Source organism: Mercenaria mercenaria, chromosome 11 (genome assembly GCF_021730395.1).
Source record: "Mercenaria mercenaria strain notata chromosome 11, MADL_Memer_1, whole genome shotgun sequence".
Taxonomy (NCBI): domain Eukaryota; kingdom Metazoa; phylum Mollusca; class Bivalvia; order Venerida; family Veneridae; genus Mercenaria; species Mercenaria mercenaria.
In genome coordinates this window covers 1,850,689-1,872,957 of record NC_069371.1, presented here as the reverse complement: position 1 = coordinate 1,872,957, position 22,269 = coordinate 1,850,689, and the positions used below count along the sequence as shown (strand labels likewise).

The following is a 22,269-nucleotide window of genomic DNA, read 5'->3' as shown; positions in this document are numbered from 1 at the left end:
CTTGACCTTTGATGGAGTGACCCCAAAAACAATAGGGGTCGTCTACTCCAGCAGCCCTACAACCTTATGAAGTTTGAAGGTTCTAGGTCAAATGGTTCTCCAGTTATTGCTCGGAAATGAAGTGTGACGTACGGACGGACGGACGGAAGGACGGACGGAGGGACAGACGGACGGACGGACAGGGCAAAAACAATATCTCTCCTGGGGGAGACATAATTATTCTGGTAGTTCTTTAACCAATTTGAAAATTTTGATGTTAAAACATCAAAACAGTGATGTTACAAATGACGCCACCTACCCGGTACGAAAATTGCATGCCAGTACACTTAAACCTGTAAGCAGCCGGTTCTCATTTCCTAAAATTGTCATTTATTCTATAAATTACCTGCATAACTATAAACAGCCACTTTTTCTAACTCCATTGGCTGGCTGCTTAAAGACAGGTTTTATTGTATGGAAAAATGTTGATGTATGTAATTCACTTGTGCCACTCTGAAGAGTATAAATCTGAGTATGTAATTCAGGTATTGATGTTTTCAAGCTTCAGTTTCATTTGTCAGTATGTAATTTTACTTTTCAAATACTACATTTCATTCTAAAATTCTAGAGTTGAGGACTAGTAGGAACTTTTATTCCGGATTTCAGAATTTAAACATTTTTAGACTGGTGTATCCAATGACTGGCTTATTTTCATGATGAATGATTCTATACAGATATTTATGTCAGAACAATGCCGAATTACCTGACGATAATATAATCCCATGGAAATGGTTGGCATTGTGTGTGTACTACATTAAGTTAATGATATATCTTAAAACAATGACACGGTTGTAAATAATAATAATGTTGTTTGAACTTACTGTAAAACTGATTATTATTTTTTATTATTGATTGATTTGAAATTTAGCACATTTATGCTGAGCACTAGAATACACCTCGCGGCTAGTCAAAATAATTCAACATTCAGATTGTTTAAATTTGTGACAGGGCAATCTAAATGTCAAAACTTCGAAGGACCAAAATAATGGAAGATAAATCACAGTCATGTAAACTTATATGTTTTATCTTTTGTGCATATTGGCGTGTAGTCATGGTAAACGTTAATCATGTACAGTACGAACGTAGGTTTAAATCACCAGAAAATTTGTAATTTTGGATTTTATTTGATAATTTTTACACAAATCAATGAGGAATTGAATCCACTTTCGATACATGTAAGTTTTATCTGAATTTATGGCCAATTTGTGACATTATCGGCACCTATAGCATGTAAAGCGTCGACAGAGATGAAAATTTCATCGGAAATTGCTTCCACTATTTTGGTCTTTCGAGTGTTTGCCGCGAGTGGGGATATTGTCCACATGAAAATATTATCTAAATATTTCCTAGGATCGCATCAAATTAATTTTGTTGGACTAACTTCGTGGCAAGTGCTGGTTTGACCACTCTTCTGTTGAATTTATTTTGTATTGTAAATTCGCTTTCAAAGAAAACTCCTGTTTAATTTTTTTTTGCTGTTATATTCATTTTTTTTTTTTTTTAAATTTGTTGTTGTCAGTGTTTTTTACTCCAGTGAAATTTGGTTACTGTATTGTTATTGTTTACTGCCAATTTCAGAAAAGCTCGCCGAACGGGCGTTTACATCAAACGCAGGTAGTGAATGATGTAGCTGTCACTCTAGTGATCGGTGAGAGTGTAATTTTATGACGCTTGTAGTTTGCTCCGCCCAAACGTATATTCTATCGGTCGCGGTGGAAAGCAACCTCGTAAAGTGTTAGTTACAAAAGTGAAATATTACGGGAGTTTATTTAATACAGGATAATCCTGCATAATCATTACAATATATACATACATGTGCATGTACACATACGCAGCATATACACTTAAAACTATTTACACTATAGATCTGAACTGTCTGAAGATCGACATTGGTGTGTATAATTTGTATTTATAGCAACTCTACAGCTGGTTTCATGTATTTATGTTGAATTGATGTTTTTAGTCTTCGTATTATATCCACGGATGTAGGTCATGGAGCTTTTTTCACATTGAACCACTTATTACTGATGTTGTCTTCCACATTGAACTTTATGGTTCGTTTACCCGTTTTGCTTTCTATTGTGAGAAAACCAACTCGGCAATATTTATTTAAAACTACACGCAGTATCTTGTCAAAATACAACTGAAAGTTTTGTCCCTAGAATCGTGAACGTCTGGTAATACCTAGTACATGTATGTATAATGCCTTTCTTCTATTTCAACATTTAGCCTGATTGTGGCAAGTGCTTATGCCTTTGCGACCAGTGCATACCAAGAGCAGCCTGCACGTCCGTGCAGTCTGATCATAGTCTGAAGCTGTTCGCCATTCAGTCAGTATCTTTTTTGTAAGAGCCCCTTTTAACAGTTAATGGTACTGTCCAAATTGAAAGATGGACAAGTTCATTATAGAAATTTAGCAGGGTAAGGGTTAAGAGCGCAGCTTGTTGTATTTCTTTCTTGTTACACAGAGAATACATGCACTAGATTTTGTAATAAAAAGCTTTATTGTCCAGTTTACATGTCATGTTGATTGCTAGCCAATTATGACTTATGTCACTCTATGTCACATGCTTTCAGGTCACTGTTATATTATAGCACTAAGTCTTGTTCAGTAATTCATTTCTTCTACACCTGTGTATCGGACAATTCTGTAAAGAGTGCAACGCGCGCTGAGTGTGACCGAGTAAATCGAGTGCAGTCATCGATTTTTGTTATTATTTTCATTTTTGCTTCAAAAATTACTAAATGGTGCAGATAAACACACAACCATTTAAAAACAAGAGGACCATGATGGTCCTGAATCGCTCACCTGTCCCCACATGACCCAGTTTTGAACTGAGCATGATGTCGTTTTTTCTATTATTTGACATAGTGACCTAGTTTTAGAGCTCATGTGACCCAGTTTTGAACTTAAACCTAGACATCATCAAGATAAAAATTCTGACCAATTTTCATGAAGATCATTTGAAAAATTTGGCCTCTAGAGAGGTCACAAAGTTTTCCTATTATTTGACCTATGACCTAGTTTTTGAAGGCACATGACCCAGTTTCGAACTTGACCTAGATATCATCAAGGTGAACATTCTCACCAATATTCATGAAGATCTAATGAAAAGTATGGCCTCTAGAGAGGTCACAAGGTTTTTCTATTATTTGACCTACTGACCTAGTTTTTGATGGCACGTGACCCAGTCTTGAACTTGACCTGGATATCATCAAGATGAACATTCTCACCAATTTTCATGAAGATCTCATGAAAAGTATGGCCTCTAGAGAGGTCACAAGGTTTTTCTATTATATGACCTACTGACCTAGTTTTTAAAGGCATGTGACCCAGTTTCGAACTTGACCTAGATATCATCAAGGTGAACATTCTCACCAATTTTCATGAAGATCTCCTAAACAGTATGGCCTCTAGAGAGGTCACAAGGTTTTCTATTTTTAGACCTACTGACCAAGTTTTTGACCGCACGTGACCCACTTTCGAACTTGACCTAGATATCATCCAGGTGAACATTCTGACCAATTTTCATGAAGATCCATTGAAAAATATGGCCTCTAGGGAGATCACAAGGACTTTCTATTTTTAGACCTACTGACCTAGTTTTGGACCAACATGACCCAGTTTCGAACTTGACCTAGATATCATCAAGGTGAACATTCAGACCTACTTTCATGAAGATCCATTGAAAAATTCGGCCTCTAGAGAAGTCACAAGGTTTTTCTATTTTTAGACCTACTGACCTAGTTTTTGACCGCACGTGACCCACTTTGAACCTGACCTAGATATCGTCCTGGTGAACATTCTGACCAATTTTCATGAAGATCCATTGAAAAATATGGCCTCTAGGGAGATCACAAGGATTTTCTATTTTTAGACCTACTGACCTAGTTTTCGACCAACATGACCCAGTTTCGAACTTGACCTAGATATCATTAAGATGAACATTCTGACCAATTTTCATGAAGATCCATTGAAAAATATGGCCCCTAGGGAGGTCACAAGGTTTTTCTATTTTTAGACCTATTGACCTAGTTTTTGACCGCACTTGACCCAGTTTCGAACTTGATCTAGATATCATCAAGATGAACATTCAGACCAACTTTCATACAGATCCCATGAAACATATGGCCTACAGAGAGGTCACAAGGTTTTTCTATTATTTGACCTACTGACCTAGTTTTTGAAGGCACGTGTCCCAGTTTCGACCTTGACCTAGATATCATCAAGGTGAACATTCTGACCAATTTTCATGAAGATCTTGTGAAATATATGGCCTCTAGAGAGGTCACAAGGTTTTTCTATTTTTAAACCTGACCTAGTTTTTGACCGCACATGACCCAGTTTCGAACTTGACCTAGATATCATCAAGGTGAACATTCTGACCAATTTTCATAAAGATCCCATGAAAAATGTGACCTCTAGAGTGGTCACAAGCAAAAGTTTACGCATGCACGCACGGACGGATGCATGCACGCACGGACGACTGACGCTGCGCGATCACAAAAGCTCACTTTGTCACTTTGTGACAGGTGAGCTAAAAACTAATACGCATTTCTTTCCTACGATGCGATGTAATCTGATTGTCAGTAAAAATTATAAAGTGATGTGGTCACTATAATTATACCTCCATCTAAGTCTGATTACCACATCCAGTCTTCACGGTTTCAAGTGGGTTAATTTAGGTTGCCTTGATGATGTTTATTTCGATCTTTCCAAGTTTGACGCCGAGAATTGTAGAAGTCAGACAAGCTTACGATATGAAAATTATAGTTATGATTTTAAACTAACAAAAGCACATGTGATTCTGATTAAATGCATATCATATTCAGATGGTACGATCGTTAAATACAAGTATTTGTGACAGGCAGAGTATAAGCAAGGTCCCCTTTTACAAACGCTGTGAACATAGAGGTGCAATTTTAATATCACAGTTTTAAATCAAAAAAATCTTTCGAGACACGTAAGTTCTACAGAATATCTTTTGTATTTACGGCATAATCTGTAAAATACCAAAGCAAAGGATCGACATCGATAAGAATTTCATTGGAAAAGTTTTCAATACGAAAAAATATACATTACTTCATAGAAATACACCAAATTATTACTGAATGCAGAAGACATGTGGTATGCGATGTCGTGAATACTTAAGTCAAACGGAAAAAAGGTAGAAATAGAGCTAAGCTGTCAGTCGATTCCATCGCCCTGTCACAAATTGACATACGGGCCTTATTTTAGCTGAAGTGTAAATGCAGGTATTGCATCATCTTTTTGTAAATTTTTGAGTTATTGAGGTAAATGTCAGATTTCACGCCTGAAATACCTCTCAAGTTTTTCTGTATTTCATAACTTAAATTTCCATGTAAATTTCATTAAATTCTGTTCAGTAATAAGAAAGTTGATATTTTATAAACTTCAGTAATTTATGTTTTTATCCCCAAAACCACTATAATGGGCCTCAAATTGTCAAATTAAATCCGCGCCAAAGTAGTTAGATTCCCCGGCTATATCGTGAATCCCGTGAAAATGACAATAGTCATAGCTCACGGCTTACCCGTGAATCCCATGAAATTTAGTATTTGGCGGGACATTATCCTTTAAATAGACTGGACTAGATATGCCATGCGCACACCACCTTACGACTTTATAGACGAATCTATGTCTGAATTATTTTCTTGCTAGAAATTTATGCTCGATCGAGGTAAGAAATTTATTTGTTAGATTTTTGTATGATTTTTGCATTACGATTTTTATTTGATAAATTTTGTGTTCATTCTACAGAATTCTGTAACATTTACTTTTCGGCATATGATTTTAGCTAGTTTCGGTATGTCAGGATGATTTATTAAATTTTTCAGACTTTTGTAAATTATTTGGAAAGAGGAATCTAAAATGTTTCATTTATATAAGATGTTAGATTTATACTGAAATTTGTATCGTGATAATTGTAAAGCACTGTTTCAAAAACTTATGTCAAACATTTTTGTTAATTATGGAACGCCATTACTGCATTGTATGGTTATGTATAAATCTATATGGCAAGTCTAGTGCCATGTTTGTAATATATTATTGTAATATGAAATTGTGTGCCAGTCTATTGCATACACATACAATGTCCGTTTTAGTGTATGGCATTTGATATTATATGGATGCCAACTATCATATAACGTTTGATTTATATTGAATTTTGTTAATTTGTAGTTGTAAATAATAGCTGCAGTTTATCATATCCGTATCTATAATGTTTCATCATATATTTTTCATATCTTTTTCATACTTTAACTTTAGTCTTTTAAGTAAGTAATCTTTGTAATAATGGAAGTAATAAGTGACGTATTTTAATCATGTGACGTATGAACTTAGTAGCACATATGTTTTGTATAAGTAGCACGTATTATTTATGGGAGCCTACGGAGGTATGGTGTACCCAAAGGAGCAGTTTTATGCCCTGACTTTTTTTTGTTTTGCTATGGTGCTTACCATATGTTATATATTTTAGCTTCTTCCGCCAGACGATTTTCCTGGTGATGTCATAACCCGGAAGTACAATGCCCGAGGTTCACTTGTCTTCACTCGCCTGGATGTGATATTCCCAGCGCAGAGCTTTCGTCCCATGGTTGTGCCGTAAACCGCAAAGACGATGATTTTTGTTATCCTCTGAAGTCAGCTCAGGGATGCAATCACCTACCACCATAGGGAGCCAACACGGAATCAACGTATTCACGGTTTAAAGGGACTGAATTTAGAAATCTGTTTTGTTTGTGCTACTTAAAGTTCACAATTACATTAAAGACCTGTGTCACGTCAGATTAGAATGGACTATAAGAACTTTTGTATCTAGAGATACTGAACTTTCTTTTTTTTTTTCTTTCTTATAATCAGTTTTTTTTTCTTTTCATATCTATTCATTGTTAATAATCATCTTTTGTAAATAAATTTGTAAATATTGTAAAGGGTGGTGATTTGTTCTGATGGTTACTGTCGCCGGTACGGCCTTTCCTGTCACACGCCCTAGTTCTATGTCGACGTCTGTCGTGTGATTTCTAGAATCCGAAATTGTAGTAACCATCCATCGTTTGACTCTCCCATAGTCAAGTGGTTAGTCGTTGTCTTGAAATCACTGTAACTTTTCACTAATTGGGGTGGGAGGCACGGGTTCGAGCCTTCCTACCGACCATATTTCTTTATGTGAGAAAGCTAGCAGTTTCTTATCGAGACGAGAGTCTAGTACTGGTTCTTCCCAGGAGCGGTGCTTAATTAAGTAAACTAACCACCGACACGAAAGAAGAACTGTTGTAATCTGGCGCTAAACCCAAGAAAATAAATTTCCGTCGTGAGCAAGTTTCTTGGCAAGGAGACTCACTTAGTCATGAATCCGGAATCAAATTCAATTTGCTATTAAAGCGAAATGAAGGAGCCCAGTACTCAAGGTTTTTAACTTCATGTATAACGGCTACATGACCGGAAGTTGAATCATTGATAAGTAGGTCCTAAATACATGTTCAATGTACGGCAAAAAAAAAGATTCAAGTTAATTCAAGCATGTCTTCAGAATCGCATGTTTACTGAATTACCAAACACACAGAAATGCTTAGAGCTATTACCTTTATAACTTGAGTAATGTAACTATGTAAACAGGGCATTTTTGTTTAAACTGAATGTATAATTTTAATGTGAAAAGTGATGCCCATCAGGCTATGATTTACTATTTTAAACTTAGGTCCCTGACAAAGCGATAAAAATACACATTATTTTTCATCGACTTGTCACAAGGAAATCGATGTACATCGGTGACAGGACAAAAGTATTTATAATGTATACGTGAAATGATCGGGAGATTGCAACGTAATCAAGTTCAGTTTTACAGACATAATGTAATCAGTCAGAGTGCACGTAAAAACAGTGCTTGTTTTAAAACTGAGTCTGAGATATGGCTAAACTGTACATTTTATGACAGACTTTTCAGTTTAACTTGACTCGTGTCTAGGGCGGAGTTAATGTAAATGATCGTTACAAAATTAGCCACTCACGATAAGAAAATCAATACCAGTTAGTGACTAAATGTGTATGATACAAACGCTGAATCGGCGCGCTATTCTGAAATTGGCAGTATTAGAAATAAAATTATGACGTGATACCATTTAGTTATTTGAATGTGTAATGAGAGTAAATCATTTAAATACTTAGTTTATGTAGACTAAGCAGACTTATCTGCAGTGACCAGTCGTTTAGTTCCCGTTGTACACAAGCATAAGTAGTGTTGTGCTTATTAAATTAATCAATTGGTGAATGCTGCCATTATTGGCAAAAAAAAACATAACTCGTACTGCTTTGTCTCCTATGAATAACTACAAAATGACTATCATTCCAGAAAATAAACTTTATTTAAGGTAAAGAACAGATCCATAACTGATATGAAACCATCTCAAAGAAGGGTAATCATTGAATTAATTTTCAAATCAAGAGACGTCCGCCATTTTGTTTTTAATGTAAATTGAAAAATGGCCTTGCGCAATGGCCAATCAAAATCGATATTCACTTTCCGTATATACCGTCAGTGTAGAGGGGCCCACTGAAGGGAAAAATCGCTCACGGGGTATACGGTTTTGTATAACGTGCATGTTAACCAATGAAAATCCGAGAAATTCATTTGCAGTATTATAATGGATTTTATTAAACGTTCTGATATTTAAGAAAATTTTATTATTTCAGTCTAATGCTACAGATATGAAATATATGTAAACAAACTCAGTTTGTTCATAAATTGGGTAACTCTGTTAAGTTAAAGGCAATGACTTTGTGAGTCTTACGTCTATTTCAGAAACTCTATACTTACTTAATTGGGAGTACATGTAGTTAATTCAAGCTGACTGTTAGACAAAACTGCACTATTACATGCTCACATTCATCAAAATTAAACCTGAAGTTATAAATAACAACAAAAACAGAAAGCAAACGAAACACTGGTTAAGACATGAATACGTTAACTTGCATAAAATATGAAAACATGTTAAAGCAACATAAAAAGACATAAAATTAAAGATAATTTCTGGAAGCAGCTACCTTCAAGCAAAACAAAAGCATATATGAAAGCAATGCATTTACACATACATGCACATATAAAACAAGAAAGAAAGAAATAAGCATAATTATGAAATAAGCACATATAAAAGAAAGCATCAATGTAACCAAGCACACAGAAAACAAGCAAAATAGCATAAAGCAGCAAATCAGTAGCTAGAACAGGCAGTGCATCTGCAGCCCTCAATGCTCCAGGTATTGACCAAACTCTGAACTGGTTAAATTGGTTTCTTCCCTGAAATGTTGTGGCAGAGAGTTCCAACAAAAATTGGTCACCGTGAAACGAAGAGCTGCTGCCATAGCTAGAGGTTATTACCCTTGGAATGTCTGCTGTGTTTATGTACCTAAAATAGTAATAAATATACTTTATTAAAGTATGATGGGCCTTGTTTTTATGACTGGTATAATCAAGGGAAAAAAATCTGTGGTTTCAATCAGTTGGTATTATCATGGGAAAGGAATGTGTGAGGTTTCATTCAGCTGGTATTATCTTGGGAAAGGAATGTGCAGGGTTTTAATCAGCTAGTATTATCTTGGGAAAGGAATGTATGGTTTCAATCAGCTGGTATTATCATGGGAAAGGAATGTGTGAGGTTTCATTCAGCTGGTATTATCTTGGGAAAGGAATGTGCAGGGTTTTAATCAGCTAGTATTATCTTGGGAAAGGAATGTGTGGTTTCAATCAGCTGGTATTATCATGGGAAAGGAATGTTTGAGGTTTCATTCAGCTGGTATTATCTTGGGAAAGGAATGTGCAGGGTTTTAATCAGCTAGTATTATCTTGGGAAAGGAATGTGTGGTTTCAATCAGCTGGTATTATCATGGGAAAGGAATGTTTGAGGTTTCATTCAGCTGGTATTATCTTGGGAAAGGAATGTGCAGGGTTTTAATCAGCTGGTATTATCATGGGAAAGAAATGTGTGGTTTCATTCAGCTGGTATTATCATGGGAAAGGAATGTGTGAGGTTTCATTCAGCTGGTATTATCATGGGAAAGGAATGTGTGGTTTCATTCAGCTGGTATTGTCATGGGAAAGGAATGTGTGAGGTTTCATTCAGCTGGTATTATCATGGGAAAGGAATGTGTGAGGTTTCATTCAGCTGGTATTATCATGGGAAAGCAATGTGCGAGGTGTCATTTAGCTAGTATTATCATGGTAAAGGAATGTGTGAGGTGTCATTCAGCTGGTATTATCATGGGAAAGGAATGTGCAGGGTTTCATTCAGCTGGTATTATCATGGGAAAGGAATGTGCAGGGTTTCATTCAGCTGATATTATCGTGGGAAAGGAATGTATCAGGTTTCATTCAGCTGGTATTATCATGCGTCATGGGAAAGAAGAGTGCAGGGTTTCAATCAGTTGGTATCATGGAGAAAAAAGACTGAAATTTCATTCTACTGGTATTATCACAGAGGAGTGTGTCAGCTAAATATCTGACTTAGAGACCTTGCCACTTTATCTTACACATTAAACCTTGCTACTGTTTGTTACAAACTTACTCATACAAAACACTTTGCCACTTTGTGTTACAGATTAAACCTTGCTACTGTAAGTTACAGTTAGTCATATGAAGAAAAATGATTGAAAGGCATTGCTACTGAATTTAAACCTTTTCATGTGTGTTACAAAGCTAGTCATATAAAAATCTGATTGATAAGACCTTGTCACTTAATGTTACAAATTAAATCTTGTCATTGTGTGTTACAAAATTACTAATTTAAAAAACATACTGAAAGACCTTGCCACTTTGTTTATAATACAAATTAAACCTTGCCGCTCTGTGACACAAAGCTACTCATATAAAAAATTGATTTGAAAGACCTTGCCACTTCATGTTACAAAGAAAATCTACTCATTTAAATGTCATACCGAAGACCTTGCCACTTTGTTTATGTTACACATTAAACCTTGTCATTGTGTGTTACAAAGTTACTCATTTAAATGTCATACCGTAGACCTTGCCACTTTGTTTATGTTACACATTAAACCCTGTCATTGTGTGTTACAAAGTTACTCATTTAAATATCATACCGAAGACCTTGCCACTTTGTTTATGTTACACATTAAACTTTGCCACTGTGTGTTACAAAGTTACTCATATAAAAAAGATGACTGAAATACTTTGCCACTTCATGTTACAAAGAAAATCTACTCATTTAAATGTCATACCGAAGACCTTGCCACTTTGTTTATGTTACACATTAAACCTTGTCATTGTGTGTTACAAAGTTACTCATTTAAATATCATACCGAAGACCTTGCCACTTTGTTTATGTTACACATTAAACCTTGTCATTGTGTGTTACAAAGTTACTCATTTAAATATCATACCAAGGACCTTGCCACTTTGTTTATGTTACACATTAAACCCTGTCATTGTGTGTTACAAAGTTACTCATTTAAATATCATACCGAAGACCTTGCCACTTTGTTTATGTTACACATTAAACCTTGTCATTGTGTGTTACAAAGTTACTCATTTAAATATCATACCGAAGACCTTGCCACTTTGTTTATGTTACACATTAAACTTTGCCACTGTGTGTTACAAAGTTACTCATATAAAAAAGATGACTGAAATACTTTGCCACTTCATGTTACAAAGAAAATCTACTCATTTAAATATCATACCGAAGACCTTGCCACTTTGTTTATGTTACACATTAAACCTTGTCATTGTGTGTTACAAAGTTACTCATTTAAATATCATACCAAGGACCTTGCCACTTTGTTTATGTTACACATTAAACCCTGTCATTGTGTGTTACAAAGTTACTCATTTAAATATCATACCGAAGACCTTGCCACTTTGTTTATGTTACACATTAAACCCTGTCATTGTGTGTTACAAAGTTACTCATTTAAATATCATACCGAAGACCTTGCCACTTTGTTTATGTTACACATTAAACCTTGTCATTGTGTGTTACAAAGTTACTCATTTAAATATCATACCGAAGACCTTGCCACTTTGTTTATGTTACACATTAAACCCTGTCATTGTGTGTTACAAAGTTACTCATTTAAATATCATACCGTAGACCTTGCCACTTTGTTTATGTTACACATTAAACCCTGTCATTGTGTGTTACAAAGTTACTCATTTAAATATCATACCGAAGACCTTGCCACTTTGTTTATGTTACACATTAAACCTTGTCATTGTGTGTTACAAAGTTACTCATTTAAATATCATACCAAAGACCTTGCCACTTTGTTTATGTTACACATTAAACTTTGCCACTGTGTGTTACAAAGTTACTCATATAAAAAAAATGACTGAAATACTTTGCCACTTCATGTTACACATTAAACCTTCAAAGTTACTTATATAAAAAATCTAATTGAAAAACCTTGCCGCTTCATGTCAAAAATGAAACCTTGTCACTGTGTGTTACAAAGTTACCAATTATAAGAAATATAATCTGACCACTGTTTTACAAAATTACTAATATTAAAGTCCTGTCATTGTGTTTAAAAACAGTTCATTTTAAATGATATTTCAAAAATGGCAAATAAATTCATACAGTGAAGTACAACTGACTGCTAATTCATTCACTCTGTTTTTACAAAATAATTCATCTGACATTCATTCACTCTGCTTTACAATAATCATACTCATTTCACATCCATTCAGTGTTTTACAAAATTTATTTAAAGATATATCTGCTGTGTTTTACAAATAATTCATTAACGTACAGTTGTACATTTACTGTGTGTTACAAAACAATTTATACAATATATATTGCTAATGTCATTATATTAATCTTGTATCATTTAACATAAAGTTATCAAAATTGTATGTACAAATTGCCATCTAAACAAAAATCAGTGGCTGACACCTTATTTTACTCTACCATATCATCCTTATTACTTGAAATTTTGTTCAAAAATACATGAGAGGCTATCCTTAAGAAATTGTATGTTTGCTGTGCTCCTAGGCGGGTCAGTAAATTATTCTTACTTCTGTTTTTTATTCAGTCAAACCTTTAGCATAATTATAATTATAATTATGAGCTAAACAGATGACTGAAATTTGAAATTTGTACAAAACAAAATTCTGTCACTTTCATTATGTCCAAAACAATATTGAGGGTAGTGACAAAATGATGGGTTGGCTGGAGCACAGAAAAGAAAAATTGTTTTAAGGATAGCCATGCCAAAACTGTCCTTAAAATATGATTATGTGGCAATTCTGAAACCTGTAGCCATTCCGCTTATCTTACCACATCACTCTTTTAAATCTGCAAGAAGTGGTAGATTAACTTCAGTTTTAACCATCAGCAGCCGGTTCTGATAACTGACTTACACTACCACAGTCCTAACAACAAATATATATGAAAAAAGTACAAAGGTTTGAACCTATACCTTATATGCAGAAGAATGTCATAACCACATGTATATACAATGTAACTTGTTTTCCATTAAACTTCTGAGTTGAGGATTTTCTTTAAACTTGAATTTCTCATGTTAGTGCACCAACACAGTACAGATTACAGGACTGAAAATTTTGGTTTCACATCTCATTTACATAAAAATAAAAACATGAGATATTAAATCAAAACTTTTATACCTACTGGAATCACAGAGTTACAGCAAAACCAAGTATTCAGACCCTCTTATCATGCAAGGGTAAGACAGTGGTTCCAATTCTTTTCATACACAGAACGTCCCAGAACCACATGGGGCGGCTACACTAGAGACTGAAATATGATATGGTAGTTATCTTTAAACAGTCAAGTTTGACAGTTGTGCTGGAGAATTTCGAACACTAGGCTTTACGTGATGAATTACAGATAATTCATTACAACATTCAATCACTGTGCTTTACAAGATATTTCATAAAAGTCTTACAAAACAAATTATGACCTAGTGCTTTAGAAGTGAAAAAAAAATTAACATAAATTTCATTACAAATCTTTTAGATATAAACTGACACAAACTGCCATTTTAAAAATGATCAATGGCTGACACCTTATTTTATTCCACCATATCGACCTTATCTCTTGAAATTTAGTCCAAAAATACATACAGCCATCCTTCAAAAATTGTTAAACTCTCTGTGCTCCTATGCGTATCAGTAAGTAATTCTTACTTGTTTGTTTTTTAAACTTTCCAAACTGAAACTGGATGTATCATTACTAAAGAGATTGAAATTTGTACAAGAAAATATATTTGTCACTTTCATTATCATGTCAAATGAAAAACTTGGATAGTGACAAAATGATGTGTTGGCTGGAGCACAGAATAAGAAAATTGTACAATGGATGACCTGGCCAAAACTGTCCTTAAAATATGGTAACATGGTAGTTCTGAAACCTGTAGCCACTTTGCTTATCCTACCACGTCACTCTTTTAAATCTGCAAGAACTGATAGTTTAATTTCCATTTTAACCCTCAGCCAGTTCTAAATTAACCGGCCTACACCACTACAGTCCTAACAACTAATATATGAAAAAACTACAATGATTTGAACCTATACCTTATATGCAGAAGAATATCATAACCACAGGTAAATTTGTTTTCCATTAAACTTCTGAGTTGAGGATTTTCTCCAAACTTGAATGGCTCAATTGGCTACACTGTAGACAGAAAATATGATATGGTGGTCTTTGAACAGTCAAGTTTGACAGTTGGGCTTAAACAGATACCCTGAAGCCCTCAATGGTACAGTCAATGTCAAACCCTCCACCAAATTCCTCTTTCACAGCAGCATCCTCTTCTCTGCAGGTAGGAATTCACTCATCCAATCTCATTCACACATAAAAAAATGTAGGAAGAGCCGAAAATATTATATCTTAATGTAGGAACTCTACCAACATGTTCAAATGTAATAAAAAAATATTTCCCCCTTTAATGGCATCCCATAAGTCTATATACTGGTATCAGCCTGTAGACCATTGATAAACACCATTACTGGTACAAACCCAACAATCATTGACAAAATGTTATATATCTTTAAGATTTTCAATTTGTTTTACAGTAAAAAATATTTATTAATGACAAGGGTGTCATAGTCTCAAAATACACCCATAGAGAGAGCTTATAATAGAAGAAAAGTTTTTGTTACAGAACTGCACATACCATTCAAATATCATGACAGTAGCTCGACATTTGACCTATTGACCTTGACCTAAAATAAGTGTCATGGGTGACCTGGATATAAGGTAGAAGCATTCATCAACCCACTAAAAGGCCATACAAGAAAATTTTATTCTCGTATGTGACCATGACCTTAGACCTAGAGACCTGGTTCTTGCACATGACATTTTGTGTCATGATGGTGAACAATTGTGCCAAGATACATCAAAATCCCTCCATGCATGAAGAAGAAATCCTTTGAACAAAATTGTCATTAACTGAGGCATCTTCCTAACAAATCTACCATATCATGTTGAAATTTTGTCCAAAAATACATGCATGTGGCCGAAACTGCCCTTAAGATGTGGTGATATGGTAGCTTTTATAAAACCAGTAGCCAGAATTAAAACATTTGCCCTATTCTACCATATCCCTAACAAAAGAAGCAAATTTATATCCCCCACAAAATGGGTTGTTTTGTGAATGACAGGACTATACTTTGAAATATAAAACAATTCAATATTGAAGAAATCCTGACCAAATCTGTGTATGCACCACCAATTCAATATTGAAGAAATCCTGACCAAATCTGTGTATGCACCACCACCTTATCAGTGATCTATATAGTATTATGTTTCATGAAGATCCAACAATGATGATTGTGTTACTCTGTTTTGTGGGAATTTCAAAACAATTAAAGGGCAATAACTCTGCATTTAGTGAAGAGATCTTTACAAAAGATGTTTATGCACAACTATCCTATAGTGTATTACATTTAATAAATATCCACCAATGGATTACTTTGTTATGTGGAAATTAACTGACTGTAATACAAGTAATGGGCAATCACTCTGAAGTTACTGAAGTCATCCTAATATAAGTTGTGCATGTCATAAACTACACTAATGTGTAAAATTTCATGAAAAATATCAATAGGTTACTCAGTCAAAATTAAATCCCTATCTTTTACCAAATTAAGGGGAAAATCTTTGCATGGGGATAATACTATTATTAGCTAATCAGTAACTATATGACGTTTTGTTGATTCTAGCTAATTTAAAAATACTAACTTGAACTTTGGACGCACACACACAAGGACAGATGGATGAATGGAAAAACAGCTAGACAGACAACACCAAGTCTATATTCATCCACCTTCAATAGTGGATAATAAATGCAGCAAGTGATAGTTCAATTTCAATATTAACCTGTAGCCAATTACCCTATCTAAATAATTGGCTTTAATTACTAGTACCATAACCCTAGCAACAATATGTTCTCCCCAGGTTCCTAAATTTAATGGAATAACCAACCTGTTAGCAATATATATTATTATATACCTAGAATTAAATTTTCTGGTAGTAGTATGGTCTGAAGATTCATAAAATCTTTGTTTATGATCTATCTGAACATAATACACTGGGACCCCGTTATAACGCTGTCATCGGGGTCCAAGGTTCGAGACCCGCGGATCTAGCGGGGTTAAATTTATAACGCGGGTTGATCGTATCAGCGGTAAATGCAATACCCCACCCATCGGTAATGTATTAGACGTATTTTGGACGCTGTTTTATGTTAATAAGAAATAAGAATCGTATAAACGGGACATTTATTTACCTTAAATGCTACTGAAAATTACATTTAAAGAATTATAACGCTGTGTCATCTTCTCATTTTGTCGTGATTCTAAAAGAAAGTTGAAATTGTTTATTGATCAGGTCGGCATGACGTCACATCCGGAGCAGTCGATTATGCAAATTACCTTGGAGGTGAAAGCAGGACCTCGCAATTCGTAGCGAATTAACTAGCGGTGTGGGTTGTAATGTTTTTATTTTCAAATAAAACAAACCAAGAGTCATCTTTTTTATTATATGCTTACCCAATGGTACAATCTATATATTTTTCAAAAAAAAAAAAGTAGGTATTTTTTGTGATAATTGATTTTGTGGCATTTTAAAACGGTCTGGAAAAAGTGACAGATTATGTATTGTCAGCTCTTTGACGCTACGGATCAGTTATGATTAGCTTATTCAACATTTTCTCTGTTTGCATTATATTACATATTAAAATAAACTAAATATCTGACAACATAACATTTTTTTTATTCAACTTCTTTGCTTAAAATCGTAGCAGTTGTTTATTTCATCTTTCAGAGAATCTTTCAAGTGTCTTGGAAAAGAGTTTTTGTTTGTTTGTTTTCTCAAGAAAGAACAGATAAAATAAATAAGTAAATCAATTTTCTGATTTTTTATGTCTTTTTAAAATAAGCTGATTTTCTAAATGTTTTAATGCTCTAAAATAAAATATTTTATATTGTTGCCATTTCCTGAAATATACTTTGTGCGATATATTTCATTTAGTTTATGTAAAATGCTATAATTAAGTATGAAAGTCATTTAAATAAAGTTAAAAACTTATTATATATGTAATCTTATTGCAGTCATTTTTTTATTTTATATTTATTTATTTTATTTATTTATTCTTTTTTTTGAAAAAATGTCCTTCCAGCCAAAAATTAGTTTGGTGAATTGATTTTAAAATTTCAAATGAACTATATGTGTACTGATTAAGGTTTTTTTTCTATGTAGGAGCTCTATTAATCCCTTAGTCAGTTAACACTCAAATAACAATAATGTACATCTTCCAAATATCACAAGACCCTGAAGGCATACATCAAACGGATAAAACAGGAAATTACCATAAGGCCCGAAGGGGTACATGAGAGGGATGAAACGAACAGGAAATCAATCTATTAATTAGTGCTAGTCATTAAGAACTGGTCAAAACTGATTATCATTAATATACCACATACTGATTGGTTTCCATAGTGATCTATAACTTATGACTTGAATGAATGCTTTAATTTTATTATATGTGGAAGCAGTCAATTGTGACAGTCTAACAATTAACAAAAAAGTATGGATTTTGAAAACTACAAGGTATGGCTAAAATTATTTTAGACAAAGCGTGCAAATTATCATTCACAGTTTTAAATAACTGACAATTTAATACAAAACAGAGATCAGCATTTTTCAGTATTTTCGTATTTAAGGAAGTCATCAGTTTATTGATACGTCCTGGCTTTTCGTAGAAAAGAAACTAGCATGCAGTTATTACATTGTATTATAATTATCATTTTATCTCCACGTGTAACACAGTAGCTCTAGCTGTCATATTACATTTAAAACAATTGTTTATATATAAAAAACCTTTGTGTTATAAATGCAGTTAAAGATCTTCTATTTTGATCCTGATACGCTTCGAGGGAGAAAAAAAATCCCTTATCCAGTATTTACGCATTATGTACTATTATGCTTTAAATTATGACATCTTTTATTAAATCTCATACCAATCAGAATTTAGGTAAGAGGTGTTGATTTAATTAAATTTGGCGTTACTGAATCACTTTTGACACCACAGTATAAGCTATCTGGCTTTCAGAACTGTTTTAATGGTAGGCTACAAAATAGAACGAGAAAAGTGAAACGAATGGAGAAACCTAATTAGATGAGCTAGATTTTCTGTTTTATTTATTTGTAAAGACCTCCGATTTTTTAAATTATAATTTTCATTCAGTCCGTCACAAATATGAGACCTTGTAGCTTACACGGATTAATGATGAATATCACGTCTGAAACCTAAAAAAGAAAGATTTCTTTCTCGGGAGTGATTTCTTGAACATCATGCTACATTATAAATTCACTGACTTCTTAATATTGCCCAAAATTTTACTTTAAATAAAGAAAAATAACCAGCACTAAGGAAACATTAAACGCTTTTCAATTACAATTTAGCGTTTGCTGTCACCTCCGCTTGTTGCTACGCAACGCGATACGCTGAAGTGCCCGGATATCCGACCTGATCAATCCCGGAAGTAAACATGTATAACGCTGTGTGAGGAATGCGCTGTCATGAGAATTACATACGCACTGCAATTGCACTGGGGGTTTATGTAACTAAAAGAGAAAAAACGCGGACAATCTTAAAAGAAATAATTTTGAATACATGAAGAAAATCGATAAATAAGATAGAAAATTGTTAAATCGCCGTCGTTAATATACGATATTAAAAAGGGAGAACATTCTCAATATGGCTTTCAGTGCGTCGAATCTTCGCAAATTCCGACGAACCGAGAATGATCATTATGAAAAACGGCTGCATTTTATTACAAAACTGGGCCTGTTGTTCGGTTTTTATTCACTCGAGTGTTAATGTCATCCACTTAATTGGTGCAAACTTAAACGGTTTGATAGTTGACTGACCGATCTTCCACGCTTGTTAATGCAAACAATCTAATTTTGACACGGTACTGATTGCCTAATTGTCACAGGTCTACATGTATTGAAACTTTAACAAAGGCGATACGCAAACAAGTAAGCTAGCAGACGATTATTGATAAAAATCAATAATCGTCACAGTTGTCATGGAAAGGTGTTAATGTACACGTACATGTAGTTTTAACGCTGGTTATGATCAAATTAAATAACATCCGCGGATTTTTTTTTTTTTTTTTTTTTTTTTTGATTTTTGATTTTTTTTACCCTCTAAAATTTGGGAGCCAAGACGATACAGCGTTATAACGAATACCGCGGTATATCGAGAAGCGTTATAACGGGTTTCGAGTGTATTATATCAAAATACAGTAATTTTTTGTTAAATCCCATTTTTGATCATTGTTTTTTTTTTCAAATATTGGCCAAATGTTAGTTAACAAGTTTATAACATAAAATTTTTAAAAATCACTTTTTTTGATGAAAAATATTTTTTTGGAAACTCCCTAAGTAATCGTCTTTAAAAAAAATTTAACCATTGGGAACTTCAGCTTATTTCCTAAAAATTTATTTTGTTTCTTTGACAGATACAACCTTTTTCTAAACCCTCGCCGTAACAGTGACCAGAATTATTTTTAAATACAAATTTTCCCCCGGTAATAGTCACCTACTACCACCCATCTGCATATTTCTGGGGAGAACCCCCTGTATTTTTAAAAATCAATGATGAAAAACATCTAATTCTATACTAAATATGAAACCCAAATTTTGAAACCCTCAATTTTTTTATGTTGCGTATAATAAGGGCCCCTGGAAGTAGTTATCACTTTAAATGTATGGTAGTCCCTAAAGACATAGGGTTTTGGGGGTTTGATGTTTAAAAACACATCCCGTACCTTTCCCCACAACAGGGCAGAAAAAATCCTATCTTCCCCTACCTTACATCCCTATCCAAATGAAATTTAGTCCAAAAAACATGACCCTTGGCCCGAAAATGCCCTTTAAAATGGGGTGTGGTGTTTTTTAAAACCCTACCCAGTATTCTTTGCCTTATCCTCCCCATTCCCTAACGGGGAGATATTTCAAATGCAAGAAGTAACAACCAATTTTTAAAACCTGGAATCATTTGCATACTAAACTGATCAACTGCGATTTTTTTTTAAACCGGGATTTTTTTTAAAAAAGCTGGTGAAAGGGTTTGACCAAAAAAATGATAAGGTATACCTGTATTTGTTATTTAGGGAAAAAAAACTTAGGGTAACACCTTTCTTAAAGCAAATGTTTTTAATTTTGGTCCCCACTTGTACAAAATTTGGGGGAAAAGAGACCATATCCCAGCTGTGAAGTAAATAGGGAATTTTAGTTCTGCAAGTATTTCCTTAAGTTTAACTTTTGGTGTTTAAAGGTGCATTAGCATTGATGCATTTCCTTATAATGCATCAGGGCGGGCTCTTTCCCTTTAAAAGTGTGACTACGGGGTTTTAATTTTCTTTAAAAGCTATTGCGTGGCTTACTTTTAAAACCCATCATTAAACTGTGTTGGTGGCCCCTTCCCTTTAAAAAAATGTGATTGCAGGCTTACCCTTTCCCTTAAAAATGCTTTTGCGTGGCCCCTTTTCCTTAAAAGCAATTGCAGGGCCCCTTTCCCTTTAAAAATGTGTTTGCAGTTGAAATTCCTTAAACTGTGATTGCATGGCACCTTCCTTAAAAGTAAGCGGGGGCTTACAGTTTCCAAAAAATGCTATTGCAGGGCTTCTGTTAACCATCATTAAAGTGTGTTTGCGTGGAAATTTCCTTTAAAAATGCTTTTGCTGGACATACATCTTCTTAAAAAAATTTTACAGTGGCTTACTTTCCTTAAAATGATATACAGAGGTTTAAAAACCTTTCTTAAATGTACAGAGGGGTTACCCTTTCCCTTTAAAAAATTTCAAAATTCATTGCGTGGCTTACACTTTCCCTTAAATCTACTGCGGGGGTTTTATCCTTTTTAAAAATGCTTTTGCAGGGCTTACCCTTTTTTAAAAATGTATTCAGGGCTTAAAAATTTCCCTTTAAAAACTGCTATTGCAGTGTTTACACTTTCCTTAAAACCCTTTTGGCTGTGGCTTTTTTTTTTCTTAAAATGCTTTTGCAGGGCTTATCCTTTCCCCTTAAAATGCTTTTGGGTGGCTTACACCTTTTTTAAAAAAGCTATTGCGGGCTTACACTTCCTTAAAAAGCTATTGCAGTGGTTTCCCTTTTCCCAAAAATCTATTGCGTGGCTTCCCCCTTTCTTAAAATGCATTGCAGGGGCTTACTTTTCCCTTAAAAATGCTTTGCGGGCTTACACATTTCCTTAAAATTGCTTTGCAGGGGTTTAAACCCCTTTCCTTTAAAAATGCTTACGGGGGCTTCACCTTCCTTAAAAATTCTATTGTAGGGTTTTTCCCTTTTCCCAAAAAATGCTATTGCGGGGCTTACATTTTCCCTTTAAAAATGCATTGCTGGGGCTTACACATTTCCTTAAAATGCTATTGCAGGGGTTTACCCCTTCCTTAAAATGCATAGCAGGGCTTACCCTTCTTAAATTCTACTGCGGGGTTTAAACCCCTTTTCCTTTAAAAGCTATTGGGGGGCTTATCTTTTTTAAAATGCTATTGCGGGGCTTACCCTTCTTAAAATGTACGCGGGGGTTTACATCTTCCTTAAAATTATTTGCAGGGGTTTACCCCTTTCCTTAAAATTATATTGCAGGGGCTTACACCTTTCTTAAAATGCATTGCAGAACTTACACCTTTCTTAAAAGCTTTGCAG

At 34.3% G+C, this 22,269-nt stretch overlaps 2 long non-coding RNA genes across 2 annotated transcripts in view; one reads left to right on the top strand and one right to left on the bottom strand.

The window, feature by feature from the left end:
* Positions 1-22,269, bottom strand: part of LOC128546972 (uncharacterized) — a 50,822-nt gene that overhangs the window by 9,816 nt on the left and 18,737 nt on the right. The gene's annotated exons all lie outside the window — the stretch shown is intronic.
* On the top strand, positions 5,303-6,991 carry LOC128546971 (uncharacterized). The gene is made up of 2 exons (XR_008366233.1): positions 5,303-5,741; positions 6,540-6,991. It is a non-coding gene; the product is annotated as an uncharacterized LOC128546971 (long non-coding RNA).